The 20,241-nt window shown below is 39.8% G+C and overlaps 1 protein-coding gene across 1 annotated transcript in view; it reads right to left on the bottom strand.

Annotated features, from left to right (window-relative positions):
* LOC311081597 (uncharacterized protein) overlaps window positions 1-18,705 on the bottom strand; it is a 44,351-nt gene extending 25,646 nt beyond the window's left edge. Inside the window, exons 1-2 of the mRNA XM_084112148.1 lie at window positions 18,173-18,705; window positions 17,484-17,583 (exon numbers count right to left, since the gene is read on the bottom strand). The gene's annotated coding sequence lies outside the window, so the exon portion shown is untranslated. The remainder of the gene's footprint in view (window positions 1-17,483; window positions 17,584-18,172) is intronic.
* Between the last annotated feature and the right edge of the window lie 1,536 nt (window positions 18,706-20,241).

Genomic DNA, 20,241 nt, shown 5'->3' with positions numbered 1-20,241 from the left:
CAGTTTCAGCGGGGCTGAAAACACTCCATTCTCCTTTCGCCAGTGACGCGCGGGAACCGTAGAAACGGTGTTCGGTTGCAGGCAAGCGGGTACTACGCGCTCGCTGGCTGCAAAATGCATCTCTGCAGTCGCCTTCAGGGGACTTACAGAGCAAAGCATTGGCGGCATAAATATATATGCCGCTAGACCGGGATCCGAACCCCGGTCCCCCGCGTGGAGAGCCTATAATTCCACCACTGAGCCACAGGGGGATACAGGCTTTGAAAGCGGCGTCAACATGTATTCTTCGGCGTTTGCTGGCAGGCAAGCGTGTAACAGACTCACTTGCTGCAATAATATTTCCAGTCGCCGAACAGGGAACTGAGAAATGTGAGAGAAAAGAGGTCAGACCGACCAACGGTGGGACTAAGAACACTCTTTTCTCCTTCGCCGGTGAATGACGCGTGCAGAGGCAGGGTAGCTTTTCTTGTAACGTAAAGAAAAACTAATCCCGCCCTCCGCTTCCAGGAAGGGCAGCCTCGGAAGGATGCCCGGTGAGTCCTCAGAGTCACCGTAGGCAATTGGCTCGGAGTGAAGGCGTTCGCCGTCAGCGAGCGCGAGCGCTGCATGAGAAGGCATCTTGAAAAAGACGCAGCTCTTTTAGGGGTGTGTGTTGCAAAGCGAACACACACACACACACAAACACAAGAACAAGAATGTAAAGGATATAGCGTCGGAAAGCGCAGCAGGTACGGCGGTAGAAGGCGGCGATGGCCAGCGGCTTCAAGGGCTCGTCCCGCTGAAGTGCTTGTGTAACCGATGTTAGGGCCGAGGGACGATTACCACACTCCGGAGGAGCAGACACCAGAGGACACCAAGAGGCGGACAACAGAACGACTTTTAAAGGTCAGTTTTTATTCATTTAAAACAATAAAAACAGTGCTGAGAATGTTCGTGGCTGGAACCCGGTTTGGGAAGAGGAACTGGGGGGGGGGGGTATTCCTCTTCTCTACTGGCTCGTGGGTGGAACAATGGCTTCTTCTCGTCTTTTCGACTCGTCAGAATGTGTTTGTAGGACGGACAGAGGCTTCTTCTCGCCTTCAGCTTTCCCCACGGACAGAGCAGGTAAGTATTCGGCTCGTGAAGATGTTCTTAGGACAGCCGATCGAATGAACAGCAGCTTCCCCACCTCTTCTGAGGGACAGACAGTAACGGTGGATCAGGCAATAACAAGTGAGACAGGACTGTGGTATTTTACCCGCCTTTACTCTCGTTCCGTGCGTAGCGGCGTCGTTGGAGTTCGTGAGACTGGACTTTCGTGGACGTAAGAGACAGTGCTCGTGGAGTGTGGTACTCGGGGTGCGTTGAGCTCTTTCCCTCCACACCGTACACTCAAGTGGGAACCTGGACACAGCTTTAGACTGATCAATTTGAGGGAATCTTCACAGTCATAAGTCAATATTCATCCATCAAAGTTTCAGAGGAAACACAGTTGTTTGATCTCACCACACTTGTGCATAAATCACTCTTGTAAATCCTCACACGTGTGCATTTCACTCTTTCAGACACTGCAAACTCACTTCATCTCCACAGTGATTAATCGACTCGTTTCTCTTCTCTCTGAAGGGTGAATGACTCGAAGAATAATGTTTTCAGAAGATCAGCATGAACACATCAGCGATCCTCCCAGCTGTTCCAGTTACTACGCTTCGTTCTGTCAACAAGATCACACACACTGCCCGCAAACAAAGGTTAGTTGCACATTGGTGATGGTCAATCTTCAAATGTGGTTTTCTCAACGGGGAATCAATGGAAGGGTGCACTTAACTTTTCCTCGGTGAATCACTCAATATCCTGCAGTGGTTTCCTCTCTCACTTACTTCATTGCGTTGCTGTTCGTGGTTTCTTCAGAAAACTCACTAAATGAGCATGCCTCGGGGAATCTCACAGTAGAACTCCGATCCGGCATTAAACCTTCAGCCTTCCTATTTCACCGCCGCTGTCAGAACACACACTGCTGCCTACCCGTCCTCACACACTGCTCAAACACTCCCTTTTTATGCTCCTTTTCCTGAGCACATGCTTCAATGAAGCACAGCTGATTTGCTTCAGCTGGCGCTCGTTATGGCCAACACTCAACAGAGCCAGATTTAGAACCAATGAGGAATCTTTTTGGATTTGCCAGGTTTTCACCCGGTGACACTTGCATCAGACGACGCGTGCTTCCTCGTGATCCAGCGATGCGTGCGCTTCGTTGAAGAGATTAAAATCAAGTGAATCAGCCTTCTCGAGCTCCTTTTATAGAGGTAAGCCACGCCCGTCTCGGCGGGAAGTGGCGAGGAGGGCGCGAAGCGCCCTCATTGGTCTGATGTTGCATCAGCCTGCGCTCGATAGGCTTATGCAGTTGCCGCAGAGCAGCCAATGAGCAGACAAGCCGTCTTGCTTCAGCTGTCTGCTGCTGCCGCAACGCGTTTTACATATATGAAAAATTAAAGGATAATTTTTGCTTCAGTGTTTCGTGAAAAGAGACTTTTCCCGTAGCGTTTTCAACGCAGTACGAGAGAACTCTCGTAAGAGAACTGTTTGAATACCATATATTTGCTTAAACAGTGTTTTTATTTTTTATTTGTTGTAGAATAGTATCCCACCACACTCTAGCATTGCTCCTGAAAATACAGAGTCAAGATTTGGACACACTTCTCCTGAAAATACACAGCCAACATTTGTTCTTCAGCTTGTTCCAGATGATACACATGTATGTTTCTAAAACTAATTTGAATCAGATATGACAGTCTTCTTGTAAAATAACATGCAATATACTATTTGCAATCAAAAAGACAACTCTGCTCTGTACCTCAGGATATCCGTGCAGTACTGATGAAAGCACCACATGGACCCTCTGTTGTGGAGAGCCTAGAGAGTAATACAATTACCACCCAGCAAAGGCGTGCAATGGTGCGAATTATTGTTGCTCATCTTATTGAGAAATATGGTGAAACGTGAGTATTGACATTTTTTTTTAACTGTATGAAACTTTCAAATTACAAGCTTTCCTTTCATATTTGACAATCATAATGCAGACCATCAACAGAGAACAAAAAAGCAATGGCCATCTCTTTAGAGACATTTTCCTGTCTGTGTGACCCTGAAGGCAATGGCTATGTGAGTATATGCATCTTACTTTATTCTAATTTGTCTATTTCTGCAGTCGCTAAACTTTCCTGTCAAGCCAAGTTATTCTGGTCTTCAACCAATCTTGTCTTTACTGATATGATTGTGTATTTTTTGCAGTGTGTCTACTATTGGAATTATTTGCGCTCACTCGTGAAGTGATCTTGTGTTTGAGATAAATCATATTTTAAATTTAATACATAACTCAATAACATCTTTCAGGAGGCATGGTTCAACCTGGGGCAAAGGCACAGACCTTCCACAGGATTTCTTGAAGAGCGCCTTCACAATATTAGGAAGAGAATGCGGCGAATAAGAACACCATCTTCTGTGGCTTTTATCTGTGAGAAGAGGTCGACTGTTATTCCAGGTAATAAAATTCTTTTTGTCATAATCTTCACACAAAAGTTTATCTTTTTCGCTGCAAATCAGCGTCCAGACAACTTTAATTGCAAAGTCCAGAGCTAGAAGACTGGAACTTGCACACTGTTTAAGAACAACTGCTCTAACTTGTTAACAAGATCGGAAAAAAATATAGAAAATCAAATGCTGACAATAGAGACAGAGCATATTTAGGCCACGCCCACACCGGGGGGGGAAACAACTCCAACCGCCTCCATTGACTTTGCATTGCGAGAGGCTGCCTCCTTGTCATTTCTTGCTTCTAACAAAAGACAGAAAAATGGCTAAAAGCTGCTGTGTGACAAGGTGTACAGCAAACAAGCTACAAAACCCAGAAATACGTTTTTATTAGCTCTCGACCCCAAAAAACGGGTGTTTTTAGGACATAAAAGTGGATACAGGCAGTTGAGACAGAGCGTCACGTGTCTCATTACTCTGAGAACTAACGTACGCCCACTGGAGGAGACCGTAATCGGAAACACACAGGATAGTTTATCTTACAGAAATATAATATATAAAACTGACATTTGGATATTTGACTCACCAGTGACCAAATGTTTAACTTACTGCACACGTGGTGTATTTTTAGTGCATACTGAGTGTCAGGATCCCACAATTTACCCATTCGTTCCAGCCTGTATCCACTTTTATGTCCTCAAATGCTCGTTTTTTGGGGTCGACAGCTTATGAAAACTTATTTCTGGCTTTCTTAGCTTGTTTGCTGTACACCTTGTCACATAGCAGATTTTAGGCATTATTCTGTCTTTTGTTAGAAGCAAGAAATGACAAGGAGGCAGCCTCTCGCAATGCAAAGTCAATGGAGACGGTTGGTTTGTTTTCCCCCTTGGTGGGCGTGGTCTTCAGATTATGACGCGTTGCGCTCTGTCTCTATATACACTAATGACAAGGTCTCTAGAAAGGGGTTTGGTTTATTTCATCTAATTAAAGTGTAGCAAACCTTTCTCCATGGTTAGAGTGCAGCTTCACTATAAAACTGGCCCTGAAATTCCCTAGATTAGAATATGCCATTTATGCCCTTTATCAAGAATTACATGTGCTGATGTAAGTTAACCAATATGACTTTATATTTGATCTTCCTTTCAACAGCTTCAACTTTGTCTCCAGAGAGGGCAGCTCAACTGAAAGAATGGCTAAAAAATAATACCAGACCACAGGACCAAGTTGAGCAGTATATGAAAGAAACTGCTCCTTTTAGGGCTCATTGGATTCATGAGAATGGCTCCAAGCCAATATCTGAGTTCCCTCATCTCATGGACACCCCAGGCATGGTAAATTCTTAACTCTCTTCCTCTCCCATTTTTATTTATAATTAATTAACATTAATTATGATAAATGCTAGCCTCACATTCGGCAATTAAAAAAAAAAAAAAAGACAAAAATATAAATTACTTTTTTACACCCCCCAAAAACCAGATATCTCAGGACTTCAGTATTCTTCACCCTGATGCTGCAGACATAATGTGCTCATCCTGGTTGCCTGTCTTTGCTGACAGGATCCTGGCCTTTGCCAAAAGAGATAAACGACAGATGGATGGCCTCAATAATTTAGACAACATGTCTGCAGGTTAGGAGAAATGTTAAATTAAAAACAGAAAAAATAATTGCATTTAAAGGGGTCATGAATTGCATTTTTTTTTTTTTATGTTACCTGATGTCCTTTTATAGTGTTAGTAAACACAACATTGGAAAACGTAGCAGATATCTATATGTATTTTTATTCCAAGTGATCCTGTTGTACAATCTATGTCTCCCTCATCAGACACACCCAATTTAAGTCTTGCAGTCTGTACTAATGAGCTGATGAGTTAAATCAGGTGTGTTAGATAAGGGAGAGCTACAAAATGTGCAGTGGTATGGGGTCCCCAGGACCTGTTTGAAAGGCACTGCTTTAAGGGACAGGCTAGTTCACCCGAAAATGAAAATTCTGTCGTCATTTACTCACCCTCATGATATTACAAACCTGAATGACTTTCTTCTCCTGAACACAGAAGAAGATAGTTTGAAGAATGTTGGTAACAAAACAGTTAACAGTAGCCATTGACTTTTATAGTACGTTTTTCCTATTATGGAAGTCAGTGGCTACCGTCAACTGTCTGGTTACTGACATTCTTCAAAATATATTTTTGTGTTCAGCAGAAGAAAGAAACTTGAACATGTTTGGAACAACATGAGGGTGAGTAAATGAGGCAAGTAATTTGCATTTTAAGGTGAACTATCCCTTTAATAACACTAAATGTTTTCAGATTACCAGAGTACATATTTAAGCTAGTTTCAATCATTCTAAGTTGACCATAGTTAGAAATGCGCATTATTTAATTTAAAAGCTGATGAACGAACAAGTTCTAATTTGCCATTTATCTCTTCTTAGATTCCAAAGGCATGCTAGCACTTAAAATCTTGCCTGTCATTCTTCCCCCGCCTGTGTACAAGATTGGCCACAAAACCTTTCGGCCAACTGTTCAAGAGGCAAGAATGTCATTCATTGATGTACAACCTGTAAGTAAAACAACAGGGGACAATAGAGCAGGCTCATTTCTTTACACCTGTTTGTCGGGCTGCACGATAAATCGGTTTAATCGTGATCATGGTTATTGCTGCTTGGATCTGACACGCATTTTTATTTTCTCACAACTCTTAAGTTAATTTAAGACGTTATTTAACTAATTTAAGACTGCTTTTATGAAAACCTAAGACACACTTTTAAATAATTATCTGTGTCTGATATTGTCTTTCCTTCATTTAGTCTGGAACCAACATGGTGCTGTACCTGGAAAGGCAGAGAGAAGCGAAACCTTTCCCCTTTGTCTTGGAGCTTGGAATGGCGGGACAGTTTTTTTGTGGTGGTGAATGGGCAAGCTCTGGAACAGTTGACTCTCCTCAAGGCTGTGGATGTTTGTTTCAAGGCATTTTATTGCCTTGACATGCACTATCCAAAACAATGTGCCCCTGTTTGGGAATTTTTGCAGCAGGTAGTTTATGGAATGCCTGGGACAGAAAATTCAAGTATACGTTTTTTGCGGGCCTCTATTTTTGCTGCAGAGGATTAAATGATAGCCTTTCATTTAATTGAGCAATATATGTAAATTTTCCTTTCTTTTTTGTTTTAAATTTTTTCTGACGAGATCCTTTAGCTATTTTTTATTCTTTAACTTTAATTTTTTGCTGCACAGGACTAACTGATTATTTAAATTGCAATGATATATATTGTTTGTTTTTTTATAGCTTTGTGTGAAGAGAATCTTTCTATTGTATACAGTATACGCAGAGTTTTCACGTGTCTCACATTTTTGCTGCACAGGACTAATTGATTATTTAAATTGCAATGATATACATATATATAGTTGTGGGAACAACTATGATGCTGATAGGGAACTCTCTTGAAATGGTCTATAGTAACGGACTGGTTTTTTTTACAGAATCCTCATGTCTTGTCTAGTTAATGACACACCAGTTTGATGATGCTCTGACTAGTAATGTAGGGCAAGAAAGTTAAGTTTCCTTATGCTCCCATCTGTTAGCGTTAGCTTCCAGTTCGCAAAATTCGGTTTACGTTGTACCAAATGCTGTCGTTCTTCTATCTACCGGCAGCACTCGGTAGCTTAAAAAAACAGGGATATGGGCTGATTGACTCCAAATTACTTGAAGCATCAATCAATCCAAAGCATGCAGTTTTCCTGTGGAACTACCATACTGCAGGCGGGACTTCCTGTTTCATATATATATGGGAATCCAAGATGGCCGCACGCATGGTTGTCTAGAGTCATTTTAGCATTTTAGCATTTTAGAGTGATTTTTAGCATGTTTGGAGTGAAGTTTTAAAACTCTAAAAAGCGTTTTTAAAACGCTTTTTTTGATTGCCTTCCATGATAGATTGTTTCGTTTAAGAAAACAAGAGCCGAGCTAGTTTTCCGTTGCTTGGGCCTAAATTAAAGGACTCACCTGGGAGTTTGTGAGGCATCGAGCAGTGGAATAATTCCTTTGAACGGAGCTGTGGAATTTTCCTTCCTAGTGACGGGAGAGAGTTTTTGGTTCTGTGTGATGCATTTTGGATCCGCGTGGAACAAAGTTGCTCTGCTTTTGGTAAGGCATTGAGCAGTGGATTAACTACATTGAACGGAGCTATGGAATTTCCTCGCCGGTGACAGGAGAGGGTTTTTGGTTCTGTGTGGTGCACTTCGGATCCGTGTGGAACAATCTTGCACTGCTTTGTTGGGCCATACATTGCATTGCTTGTTGTGTTTTTCCCCTTCGTGGAATTGATTGCAACATCGTGGGCTATTGTGGGGGACGCGAAGAGGCGTATCGCTCCTGAATGGCGTTTTTATCAGTAGCCTTTTTCCTGCTGATTGCGGTAGACTACACCGGGAATGAAAAGTCACTGGTGGCTCACTCTCAAAAGGTATGGACAGATTTTTACATCTCAACTGGAGGAACCTCCTCGGACATTGGTCTTATGGAGAAGTTGCACCACTTATCCCTTGTGACTACTGACTCTGTTCGTTTGGATTATAAGAACTGCTTTATTGTCCTAAATCACATTTTTGTTACTAATACCTATAATGACTCTCGATATATGCCTCGAAAAAGGCACTGCCTTGTTTTTATTTTATTGTTGATCTCGGGAAATGTACATCCTAATCCTGGCCCTAACATTAATAGTCTTAGTACTCCTGAAGATTTTAAATCCAGGACGGGTCTTGGTTTTATTCATTTAAATGTGTGTAGTTTGTTGCCAAAAATGGATTTGGTCAGGATATGGGCTACTCAAACAAATGCAGATGTTTTAGTAATTTCTGAAACCTGGCTCAAAAAATCTACCTTAGATAAGGACATTGTGATTAATGGCTATAGAGTTTTCCGTTGTGATCGTCTAAAGAAGGGGGGTGGTGTTGCAATTTATGTTAAGACTAAATTTAACACCAGGATCTTATTTTCTAAATCTATTGTTAAACAATTTGAGATCTTAGCATTAAATCTGGAAATAGCCAAAGGTCAGTATATTACTGTTATTGGCTGTTACAGACCCCCTTCTGCGGTTGTTGATGCCTTACCAAATTTAATGGAATTTTTAAATGAACTTGATTACAGTGACACTGTAATAGTGGGAGATTTAAATTGGGACTGGTTATCCTCTGTGTCTGATGATTTTAAAAGTCACTGTAATGGTTTAAATCTTACGCAGATAATAAATAGTCCCACTAGACCTAATAACAGAAACTCTAACAAATCTACTCTTATTGACTTGTTTTTGACAAACACACCTCACAAATTTTCAGATGTAGGTGTGTTTGCTAACGATTTGAGTGATCACTGTGTCATTGCAGCAGTAAGAAATACAAAACTGCCTAAGACTAAACCTAGGATAATTTTTAAAAGAAATTTGAGGCACTTCTGTGAACAAGCATTTTTACATGATTTGTCTTGTTTTGACTGGGACAGAATTGCACTTATTGCCAATGTGGAGCTATCTTGGAAATATTTTTATGATGGTTTTATTAGTATTGTGGACAAGCATGCTCCCTTTCAGAGGTTAAGAGTAAAGGGACGTGATAATGCGTGGTTTACCCCGGAGCTGGCTAATCTTCTTCGGCAGAGAAACCAAGCCTGGGCTAAAGCCAGGCAGTCTGGGACAGATTCAGACTGGCTTAGTTTTAGACAGCTGCGTAATCGCTGTACATTTTTTATTAAAAGGGCAAAATCAGATTTTTATTTAGCAGCTACAACAGAAAATCTAAACAATCCTCAGAAATTTTGGAAAGCCCTGAAATCAGTATACACCTCAAATTGTCATAATGAATTACCTCCCTGTATTATTAAGGACAAAGCCGTCATTTCTGAAAAGTCTGCAATTTTAGAGTGCTTTAATAAGCACTTTGTGGAAGCAGGTTCCTTGTTTAAACGTCAGCTCATCGCAAACAAATCAACTGTGACAAACTGTTTAAATTCTTCAGTTCTGTCCCAGAAATCGGTGGCGAGTAAAGAGCCCTTTTGTCTAAAGTCTTTCTCTGTCGTAGATGTGCAAACAGCTCTTATTGCCTTGGACCCTTGTAAATCTCCTGGCCCTGATACTTTAGAGCCTTATTTTTTGCGAATAGCTGCTGATTTTATTGCTAAACCAATTACAATTATTTTTAATCAAACCCTAGTCAACAATGAGATACCAAGAATTTGGAAATCGGCATATGTAGTCCCTCTTTTAAAGGGAGGAGATTCCTCATGTTTGGATAATTATAGACCAATCTCCAAATTACCGATTTTAGCTAAAATTTTAGAAACATTGGTTGGTGATCAGTTAAAAGAATATTTGGTTGCCAATCATATTTTGTCTGACGTACAGTCTGGGTTTCGAAGGCAGCACAGTACTACTACTGCTGCAATGAAGGTCATTAATGACATTATTGAGGCAATGGATTGCAAGAACACTTGTGTAGCTCTTTTCATAGATTTAGCCAAAGCATTTGATACAGTGGACCATTGCATTTTATTGGAAAAGTTACGAAATATGGGTTTTTCTGATTATACTGTTGATTGGTTTACTAATTATTTGGCAGATAGAACTCAGTGCGTTTATTTTGACAATTCCAAATCAGCAACTCTGAGTGTATCTTGTGGTGTACCGCAAGGATCAGTCTTGGGTCCAATTTTATTTACTATTTATATTAATAACTTGGGTGATGACATTTCTCAGGCTCATTTCCATTTTTATGCTGACGATACCGTTATTTATAGTAAGGCTGCGACTTTGCACCAAGCTTTTTCTTATTTACAATCTGCTTTTAACCTAGTTCAGATCCAACTTTATCAGCTTAAACTAGTTTTGAATGTTGAGAAAACTAAGATTATGCTTTATTCAAAATCTAAGAAGTCTTTGGACAGTGTTCCAAGTATTTTTACTATACATGGTGAGCAGATCGAACAAGTCAAATTGTATAAATATTTGGGTATATTAATCAACGATCAGCTCTCTTTCAAATTGCACATTGATAAATTGGTACAAAAGCTCAAATTAAAAATAGGATTTTATTTTAGAAATAAAGCCTGTTTTTCTTGGAAAATCAGGAGGAGATTGGTTGCTGCCACCTTTCTCACTGCACTCGATTATGGTGATTTGCTCTATAGAAATGCGCCTGATCGAAGTTTGTCTTTGTTGGATACTGTCTACCATAATGCATTAAGATTTGTGACTGGATGTAAGGCATCAGTACATCATTGTATCTTGTACAAAATGACAAACTGGCCCTCATTGTCAGTAAGGAGACATATACATTGGCTTATTTTTATTTATAAGTCTATATTGGATATGCTTCCGTCTTATCTTTGCTCCTATATGTCACGTAATATCAGTTCTTATAATTTACGCTCTGGTAATTTGTACTTGTTAACTGTACCTACGGTTCGTACAGAGCTTGGTAAGAAGGCTTTTAGTTATGCAGCCCCAACCACCTGGAACACATTGCAGACTGATTTGCAATTGCGAACTCTGATTTCATTTGGTGAATTTAAACATCGCATGAAAGTGTTGGAAATAGATGCCATAAATTGTTGTCACTGTTTTTAAAATACTTAAATTGTTTTACACCTATGGTAGGTTTAAATTGTATTTTTAAGTAGTCTGATGTTGATGTTGTTTATGTTTCTTGAGGATCTTGTTTAAATGTTTCTTGTTGTTGTGCGTATGCTTGGTGATCTGTAACTATGCGTTGCTAGTATGCTGCCATTTTGGCCAGGTCTCTCTTGCAAAAGAGGTTTTAAATCTCAATGAGATCATCTGGTTAAATAAAGGTTAAATAAAAAAATAAATAAAATGCAGCATGCAACTCCAAGTTCTTATGTTGTCTTAAACAGTCAGCCTATAATTTAAAGGCTATTTTAATAAAATGCAGACAACCTTGGGAGACAAGAATATATTTGTAAATATTTATTTAAACAGCAATTACACACCTTTAAAAATCCTAATCTCAGTCATTCATGAGAATCGAACAGTTCTAAATCATAGAATGTCAGCAACAACTAATTAAGAGAAATATGCCTTTATTGTAGGTCTTCCAATGCTTCCTACAGGATCAGGTCTGTAATAGTTCAGGTAAACTCAGAGTACTGAAACGCATGCTACAAAACGATGAATTATTTATAAAATATATACTAGTAGTTTAAGCTTAACTTTGTTCAACTTTATTACTCGTTTGAAATAAATAATCCATAAAACAAAACGAGGCGCTCACGCTAATCATGTCTGTTCCACTGGCTTGTATTTGTCGCCCCGCCCACGCTATGGTCTCGTGAATATTCATGATAGCTCCACCCATTGGAACCAGATATTATTATATAGTGTAACACCGGCTTATTTTCCCCAGCCGACAAAGTCAAAAGATGCCCAATCTGACAACACTGATTAATTCCAGCTAATAACTGGGCATAACAAGTCATACGTAGCCTACCAAATGCATGCTGAATTTAAAGCCTCATTTTGTGCTTACAGGTGCTGTACGTGCTGTGGTTTGTGTCGCACAGACACTCAACGCTATGCCATAAGATGGTTTAACTCGGCTGCAGACCGTGGTGTGGCGAGGAGGCGCCTGACCAACCGGCCTAACCAGGCTGAGGCCGATGATTAGCCTACTTATGTTTATGTGTTCTTTTGTTCAATAAAATGTTTTATTTCTTTCAAATTGTTTCAGTTTTAATTTAAATAGTCTGTCGCAGGCTTCACATTGTTTTCCAATTCAGAGACCATGCCCTTTACAAATTTTATTGGCCTGTATTTATAATCAGAGAACATCTGCTCTCGTAGCAGTACTTACAACTAGTCTTGCTGATCCTAGCACTTAGAACTGACACTCGACTGTTTAAAAACAGCACTCACTGATGCACTTACTCTTATTGTACTCTACCTTTTTTTAAATATAATTGTTGAGAGAATTGCCTTAAAAAGCAAACTGTGTAGGCTAGCATGTTGTTAGTCGCTTTGGTTAAAAATGCGTCTGCCAAATGTAATGCAATGTAGCCTAATGTATCACATACCAAAACCCATATAGACACGTCAAGCCTCGGATTTCACAGCCCATTTCTCCTCCTGACATCTTTAACAAGGCGCAGTGCAATCACGTTCACACACTGGATTCATTGCATGAATTCTGGATGAGGAGGATGTTATCAGGCAGTGTGGGGAAGAAAGTGGCATTGCAGACAGAATTTTATGAACGGGTCCAAAACGGACCCGGAGCGGATACGATGCTCATATGACCGGGTCCAAAACGGACCCGGAGCGGATATGAGGCTCATTCACGGATCCAAAGCGAAGCCGGGGCGGATGTACCCATTTATGTGCGGATACGCAAAGGGACCGCAGTGGTGTCGGACTGGATCCGCGAGCGAGTGGACGCAGTTTCGGATCCGCTTTCTGGATCCGTTCCGGAGTTCACTGTACCTCCGCGGCTGATGCGTTTCGTAGTAAGTTTGCTGTCTGGGTATATCAAGAGACACGGAGCGGGTCAGACATGATTTTGACAACACGATCTCATGAAAGTGCGTATCTATAGCACGAATGATATTTCTCGTATCATTTATACGCCAAAACGAGTTTTTACATTCAAATGATACGCACTGCAAACCCCTTGGGTAGGATTAGGTGTGAGGAGGGTGTGCGTATTACACGCAATATACTGCATATCATATGTACGCAAAAACTCGTTTTGCCGTATAAATGATACGAGATATTATCATTCGTGCTATAGATACGCACTTTCATGAGATCATAAGTTTCGTTTTGTAGAAAGCCTTTCTTTAAAGTGAATTTCATTTTGTATTAATTGTACCTTAATTTTAATAAATTTTTTATCAACCAATTGCCTGGATTTAATAAACAAGAAGACAAATATAACAGACAATATAATCATGGAGGAGCCCGCGCGGTCACTTGCATTGCACGTTAACTGGAGCGCATCTCATCCTAACTTAACGAAACTCAGTGTATGCCTCACACAGACATGAGAAATACATCAAATACACAAAGCTTGAAATGTCTTTATACAAAATAATTCAAAACGAAAAGAAAAAGGCTACTCTCTGATTATGTAATCCATTATGTGCGTTTCTCTCTATAGGCGTGTTCACTATATGGCTATCGTCAACTTCATCTTTGCAGTCGACACTGTCAGAAAACACTAGTTTATTAATAAAAATCAATGCACCGGATTTACAAATGCACATCTTGCTTGTTGCACGCACACATATTATGTCGAAATAACGAGATATTATGTTGAAATAACATTATTATTAATAATACATCTTTTAGAATATGAAAAATCTTGCGAGTATTCACTCTAATCGCTAGTTCAGGTTTGGCTGAAGGCTACAGGTTGTCTGGTCAGAACAATGATGTCTCACTCAGGTTATATTCCAGATCGTTGTTTTATTAAAGGTGCATAGATGTGTGGTTCTGTGAATACAAAATACAGATATGAATATGGATATAAACATAAAACACAAGAACATTATGAATAAAGCTTATTTGGTAAATTACTGACAAATAAAAGTAAAATATAACACAACACAATCTCTATGATGAAATACTTGAATGAGTGGGAATCAAGCGGGTAATCTATCGACCGGAAGTTGAAGCCGGCCGCGTGCCGCCATCTTGTAGCAGAACTTCACCTGCTGTTAGCATTCCATTGACTCCAATTCATTTTGGCATCACTTTGACAGTGAATAACTTTACATCTGAGGCATTTATGTCACGATCCACACACACAAAAACAAGGGTAGGATGCAAATTGCAGTATATTTATTAAGGGGCAATCCGTTACATCATAATCCAGTCCATGCAGAGGTCAAAATCCAATGAAGCAATCCAACACAAGAACAAAACAAGACACAGACAAGAACTGACCTAAGAAGTGGTGTGATACATACAAGGACTCCGTAACAAACACTAAACAGGCAGGGTATGTATAACACAGAACTAACAATGATAATGGGGAACAGCTGAGTGCAATGATGATGGGGAACAGCTGAGTGCAATGATACAGTGATGGGTATAGACAAGGATTGTGGGGAATGCAGTTCATAATGTGAATGACACCGTGGGGAAGGAGGACCTCTAGTGGACACCCGGAAACACAAACCCAACACTGTAACAGTTTAAAGATCCATTTGTCCATTATTTATTTCTAAAGAAACACGAAAATGTATAAAAGGCTCCATTACCTTGTAGCTTACGTTATGGCCCCGTAGAAGCAGTTTTTGTAAAAATAGGCTAACGATTGCGTCATAACCACGCGACTCTCTGTCGCACAGTAGAGAGATTACCGTATGGACAGGAGGAGAAGCTCGCGGGCAAAACCGACCGACCTTTCTCCCGAATTTCTCCCGATTTCCACCCGGACAACAATATTGCTACACCATCCGTCACTGGGCGCCGTTTCAGACCAAACGCTTGCGCTCCCATGGCGTCTGTCGTTGCTATGCAACCAAACTGCGCTCTCCATGATGACGACGAAGAAGTATCAGCAGCAAAGGATTCATTGATTTCTAGCCCTCGCATTAGCTTTACTACTAGATATATTTCTGGAGATGAGAAGGAAAAACCCGCCTGTAAAACTAGCGCACCACGTTGCTTCCATTATGAGCGTGCTCACCGCGGCCGCGCGCCTACGGTTGAAAAAACGACCTTGAGCGTGAAAAAGACGCGATATGTGAACGGCCCCTAGAAGCAGACGTCTGAAATGAAAGGCAAGAACAGCTATTTATTTAGCTTTAGACTGTTACATGAAAATTAAAAAATGAAATGTCATAATTATAATGTTTTGAGAGTTTACTTATGTAATTGTTGCATTAGGCTATGAATTAATAAATGTTTATTGATAAGATCTAGCTATTTCATGTCTTTTCATTTACAGTAGCATGAACCACGAATAGTCGAATAACTCGAGTATTGTTTTGATAAGAAAGCAGAAATCAGCAGAAACTAGCAGAAATCAGTAGTCGTTCAACCCCTAGTAGAGGAGTGTTGTTGTTATTGTACAAATTAGGGTCTAACCTCCTGAGGAGAGGCCTTAAGGAATTGAATTTGTCAAATAAATGAATTACATTTTTCTTTGCGTTTGTGTGTGACACCCCCCCCCCTTTTTTTACATTTCATCTTTCATTCCGAAATAGAATAATGTATGAACGAAAAAGTACACGGACCCGTTTCTATGCCACCTCTGCAGCGCTGCATTTAATTGAAAATTTATAATGTTAAAACTATTTTTTTTACTAAATGTAAGAATTTAAATTGTAAGATGGCATAGGCCTACATATTTAGTTTTGCCTTAAAGGTCCCGTTCTACGTGATCCCATGTTTCAAACTTTAGTTAGTGTGTAAATAATATCTGTAAAATTATAAAGCTCAAAGTTCAATGCCAAGCGAGATATTTTATTTAACAGAAGTTGACTACATAAAACGGCTCGATTGGACTACACCCCTCTACTTCCTTCATTAGTGACATAACCAGAACCGTGTTTAGACTAACCTCCGCCCACAGGAATGCTCCCTCAACTCTACTGGCTACTTGCGCACTTCTTATAACTTAGGCTACTGTGTTTACTCAGCTCTTACGGTGATTTTCTTAAGTAAAACTGACGCTTCATCTTTTGTGTGATGTACAATAAACTTTATTAAACTCATCAGTACATGTTTGATCATCATTCGGACCTGGTCCGAAACAGCAGACTTGTAGGCTGTTAATAAATAATGGATACATACAAGCAGATGACAAATACGTTATAATAACCGTAAATAAACTACTAAACCATACCTGTTTCATCTCTATACAGCACTCTGACTCTGTAGGCATTATTGTCCGACTCGAAATGAACGCCGTTACTGAGAGTTTCTGATATTATCATCATTCCGTGAGATGAATTTGTCCTGACAGACTGAGCGCGAGCTCATGAAGCTCCGCCCCCTGGGTCGTCCAGCAGCAGCTCATTTGCATTTAAAGGGCACACACTGAAACTGCTTGTTTTTCTGAGCCCCAAAAAATGTCAATTTAAACATGCTGTAAAAAATGATCTGTTGGGTATTTTGAGCTCAAACTTCACATACACACTCTGGGGACATCAGAGACTTATTTTACATCTTGTGAAAAGGGGCATATAACGGGACCTTTAATTTCTGATGGTGATATATATATGACAATAAATAAAAATAATCTTTGCCTATATTTGTTCAGTGTTATTTCATAGTCTGTCATTAAATCAACTCTGGTCTACTTCACTACAATGTAGGCTACTTCATTCTCGTGCTGTCTATCTGCATTCATTTATTTATTTTCTGCCAGTCATTCCACTGTGTTATCATTTAATTGTTTAATTAACTATTACATTTAAATTTATATATATATATATATATACACACACACACACACACACACATATATATATATACACACACACACACACACACACATATATATATATATATATATATATATATATATATATACATACATACATACATACATACAATTTAAATTAAATTTTTGATCTAAACAAAGATATAGATTTAATCAAAACAAAAATCTAATAAAAAAATATATTTTTAAAAATGTGAAATAATTGTAACATTCAAATACACGTTAATAGAAGTTATGTTTTGAACAAACAAAAATATATGAATTTAATAAAACCTGATTCCCATTAAGAAACATCACTTATTTTATTTATTTATTTATTTTAAGTGTGGATGTTTTCTTTCCACTAGTCTGAGACGCTTTATGAAAAGCCCAAAATCTCCATAGCCAGATACATGGAGTGTGTTTGCCTATGATGTCTCGCCTTAAACATGCATACAAGTGACAAAGCCATAGAATGTACTTTATTCACACTAAGAGTTTCAGTATTTTCATTTCCTTTAGGTGAGATACCTGACCGTCAAAAGTGTGTCTGTGACTGCAGCAGAGAGCATTGATGTCAGAGGCACAGAGGTGGACCTGAGCAAGGCATACGGCACTGATCAGACTGGAGCTGTGAAAACACATTTGTGGAACAACACAATCACTGCAGTCACTGTCAGTTCCTCCTACACACTAACACATATGACAACCAGAACATCTGAGGGGAAATTCTCACTGAATACCACAAAGAACACTGTGATGACAAAAACTGCAGATATGGTAGACACTGACACCAACTTCAAAGCAGAAATCTCTGATGAAGATGAGCAATACATGTACACACACTCCGAAGCCACTGCAGTTGAAGTCTCTCAAACATGGGAATGTCCCGTGTGCCACAAGCTGTAATGGTTCACGATTAATTCCGTTCCCAATTATCTTAAAACCACCTTCCAAGTTTATAAAGATAATCTCGCGGTAACTAAAGAGCCTATCCTTTAGTCGTGACCTTAAGAAGTTAGATGATCAGTCTATACAAGTAAATATTCTACTATAAAAATAATAGAGATATCACAAGTATTATAAGTCTATCTTTTGTGGTACTCCTTAAACCTTTTTTGCAATATAACATTACCCTGTTACATGCTGCCTCTTTGGCTAGGCTATATGATCAAATCAACACACATGGTAATAAATCTTTTGATAAAAAGAATGCTCACCCCACGTGCGTCTTCTGCACAGAGGACTTCCTGGTCCGCACAGAAGAGATCAGTACTCAAAAATCCAAGGTCCAGACAGATGATTATAAAAAATGTTTAACAAACTTTATTATAATAATCAAATGAAAGAATTACTTGTTACAGATTATAAAAGAGTACTAACTAACAGATGTAAAAAATAGCTAAATATAGCCAGCTTCTTGCACCTAGTAAAAGCTGGGGTACTAGGCTGTTGGTTGCAAGGAAGAGCAATAAATCTCCCTTTGTTTGCGTCTTATATAGTCTTGAGTTCTGTCAAACCCAGGTTCTGCCTTTAAAATAGTTTTCCACACACTTAGTTGCAGCAAGGCTCTAAAAAGCAATTCTAACGGCATAGCATCTAACAGTCGCTGATACTGATCTTCCGCACCAGCTCGAGCATTTCAGCTTCCGTCATCTCATGCAGGGTAAGCGGCTTCCTGTTCTGCTCCGTTGCCCCAGAAACAATGGTTGCAAAGGAAATGTCATCATCATACACTCTGTGTACAGAATTCTTCACAAAGCCCCAAGTAGACTTCATCAGCAAGTCTCCGACTCATCGTTGTGGCGACTGCAGACTGAAACAAACAATAAGCTGCTACAGATCCATATCAAGAGCTGTAAATATAAAAGGCTTACATTAGTGATGTACTCACAGACACACATACAGACTCACAGACACACTCACAGACACACTCACATATACACACACACACACACGCACACACACACACACACACACACACACACACACAACAAACACACACACACACACACACACACACACACACACACACACTCATTATACATACAAAGATAATTTTAGACATAGTGTGCAAAAAGTGTGAACTTACCAAATGGAGACGTGCATCTAAACAGGAGTTGTAAATCTCAAAAGTAAGGGGTCGATGTCTCCTGGCCGAACTGTAAATATAAAAGGCTCACATTATTTATGTACTCACAGACACACATACACACTGACATACACTCACATACACACTCACAGATACACACACACACAGACACACATACACACTAACAGACACACATACACACTCACAGATACACACACACACACACACACACACACACACACTCATTAGTGATATACATACAAATATAATTTTCGACATATTGTGCAAAAATTTTGAACTTACCAAATGGAGACGTGCAGGAGTTGTAAATCTCAAAAGTAAGGGGTCGATGTCTCCTGGCCGAACTGTAAATATTAAAGTATAACATTAGTGAATTGCTTTGAAAATGAAATGTAATTAAATATTAAAACAAGTAAAACACTTACTTAAGAGAGCCGTTGTCTCTTGCTCCTAAATGCCCGCAGTGTTCTGGCAGGTCTACCTTGCCTCTCACATTCTTTGAGGTAAGCCTGGTAGGCCTGTGCATGGCTCAGTTGTGGGTTAGCCCTAACCAGTTCTTCTTCTTGCCTCAACCACTGGGTTTTAAATATTTGCGGGCACGGCCTTTGTTTGGACTCTTACTATGACCTGATCAGGTTCATATTCCTCATCCTCTTTTTCCGAGAGCTCAGGAGATGCGGCCCGCTTTGGAGGATCTGTGGGGGTGGTCTGTTTGGGATTTGGTGGAGGCCGTGCAGGTACTTTGTGTGGAATGGATTGGTGCAAGCGGTTGAGGCAGGGATTGTGGACAAGAATTAATGGAGACATAATATTCATTTTTTGTAGTTGGCTCTGGGGCAGGGTCTTATCTTTTATCAGAGCTCTCAAGGGCACAAATGATACATAGTCGCCATTATGTATCATTCCTGCGCAACTCACTAGGGTAAGGGTATTCAATTTCATTCCTTTGTCCATGGTCTTTGGAAGACAGGAAACCACATCATGTCCTGCTGCCTGTGCCATTTCGACTGCCCTTGAAAATGTCATTGGATAGTCAAATCCCTTTCGCTCACAAAGATCCCGACAGAGTTGTTCCTTTGTCCTGTATCCGACCAATTTGGACAGGAGAGGAAGACCGCCAGCTTTGAAGTGGTGTATTGAAATTCCTTCATTCCTGTCGTATAGGTCAGAAAGGAT

This window comes from Abramis brama, assembly GCF_963993115.1.
Source record: "Abramis brama genome assembly, chromosome: 4".
NCBI lineage: Eukaryota > Metazoa > Chordata > Actinopteri > Cypriniformes > Leuciscidae > Abramis > Abramis brama.
Note: the sequence above shows the minus strand (reverse complement) of the source record. Positions and strands in the feature narration are given on the sequence as shown.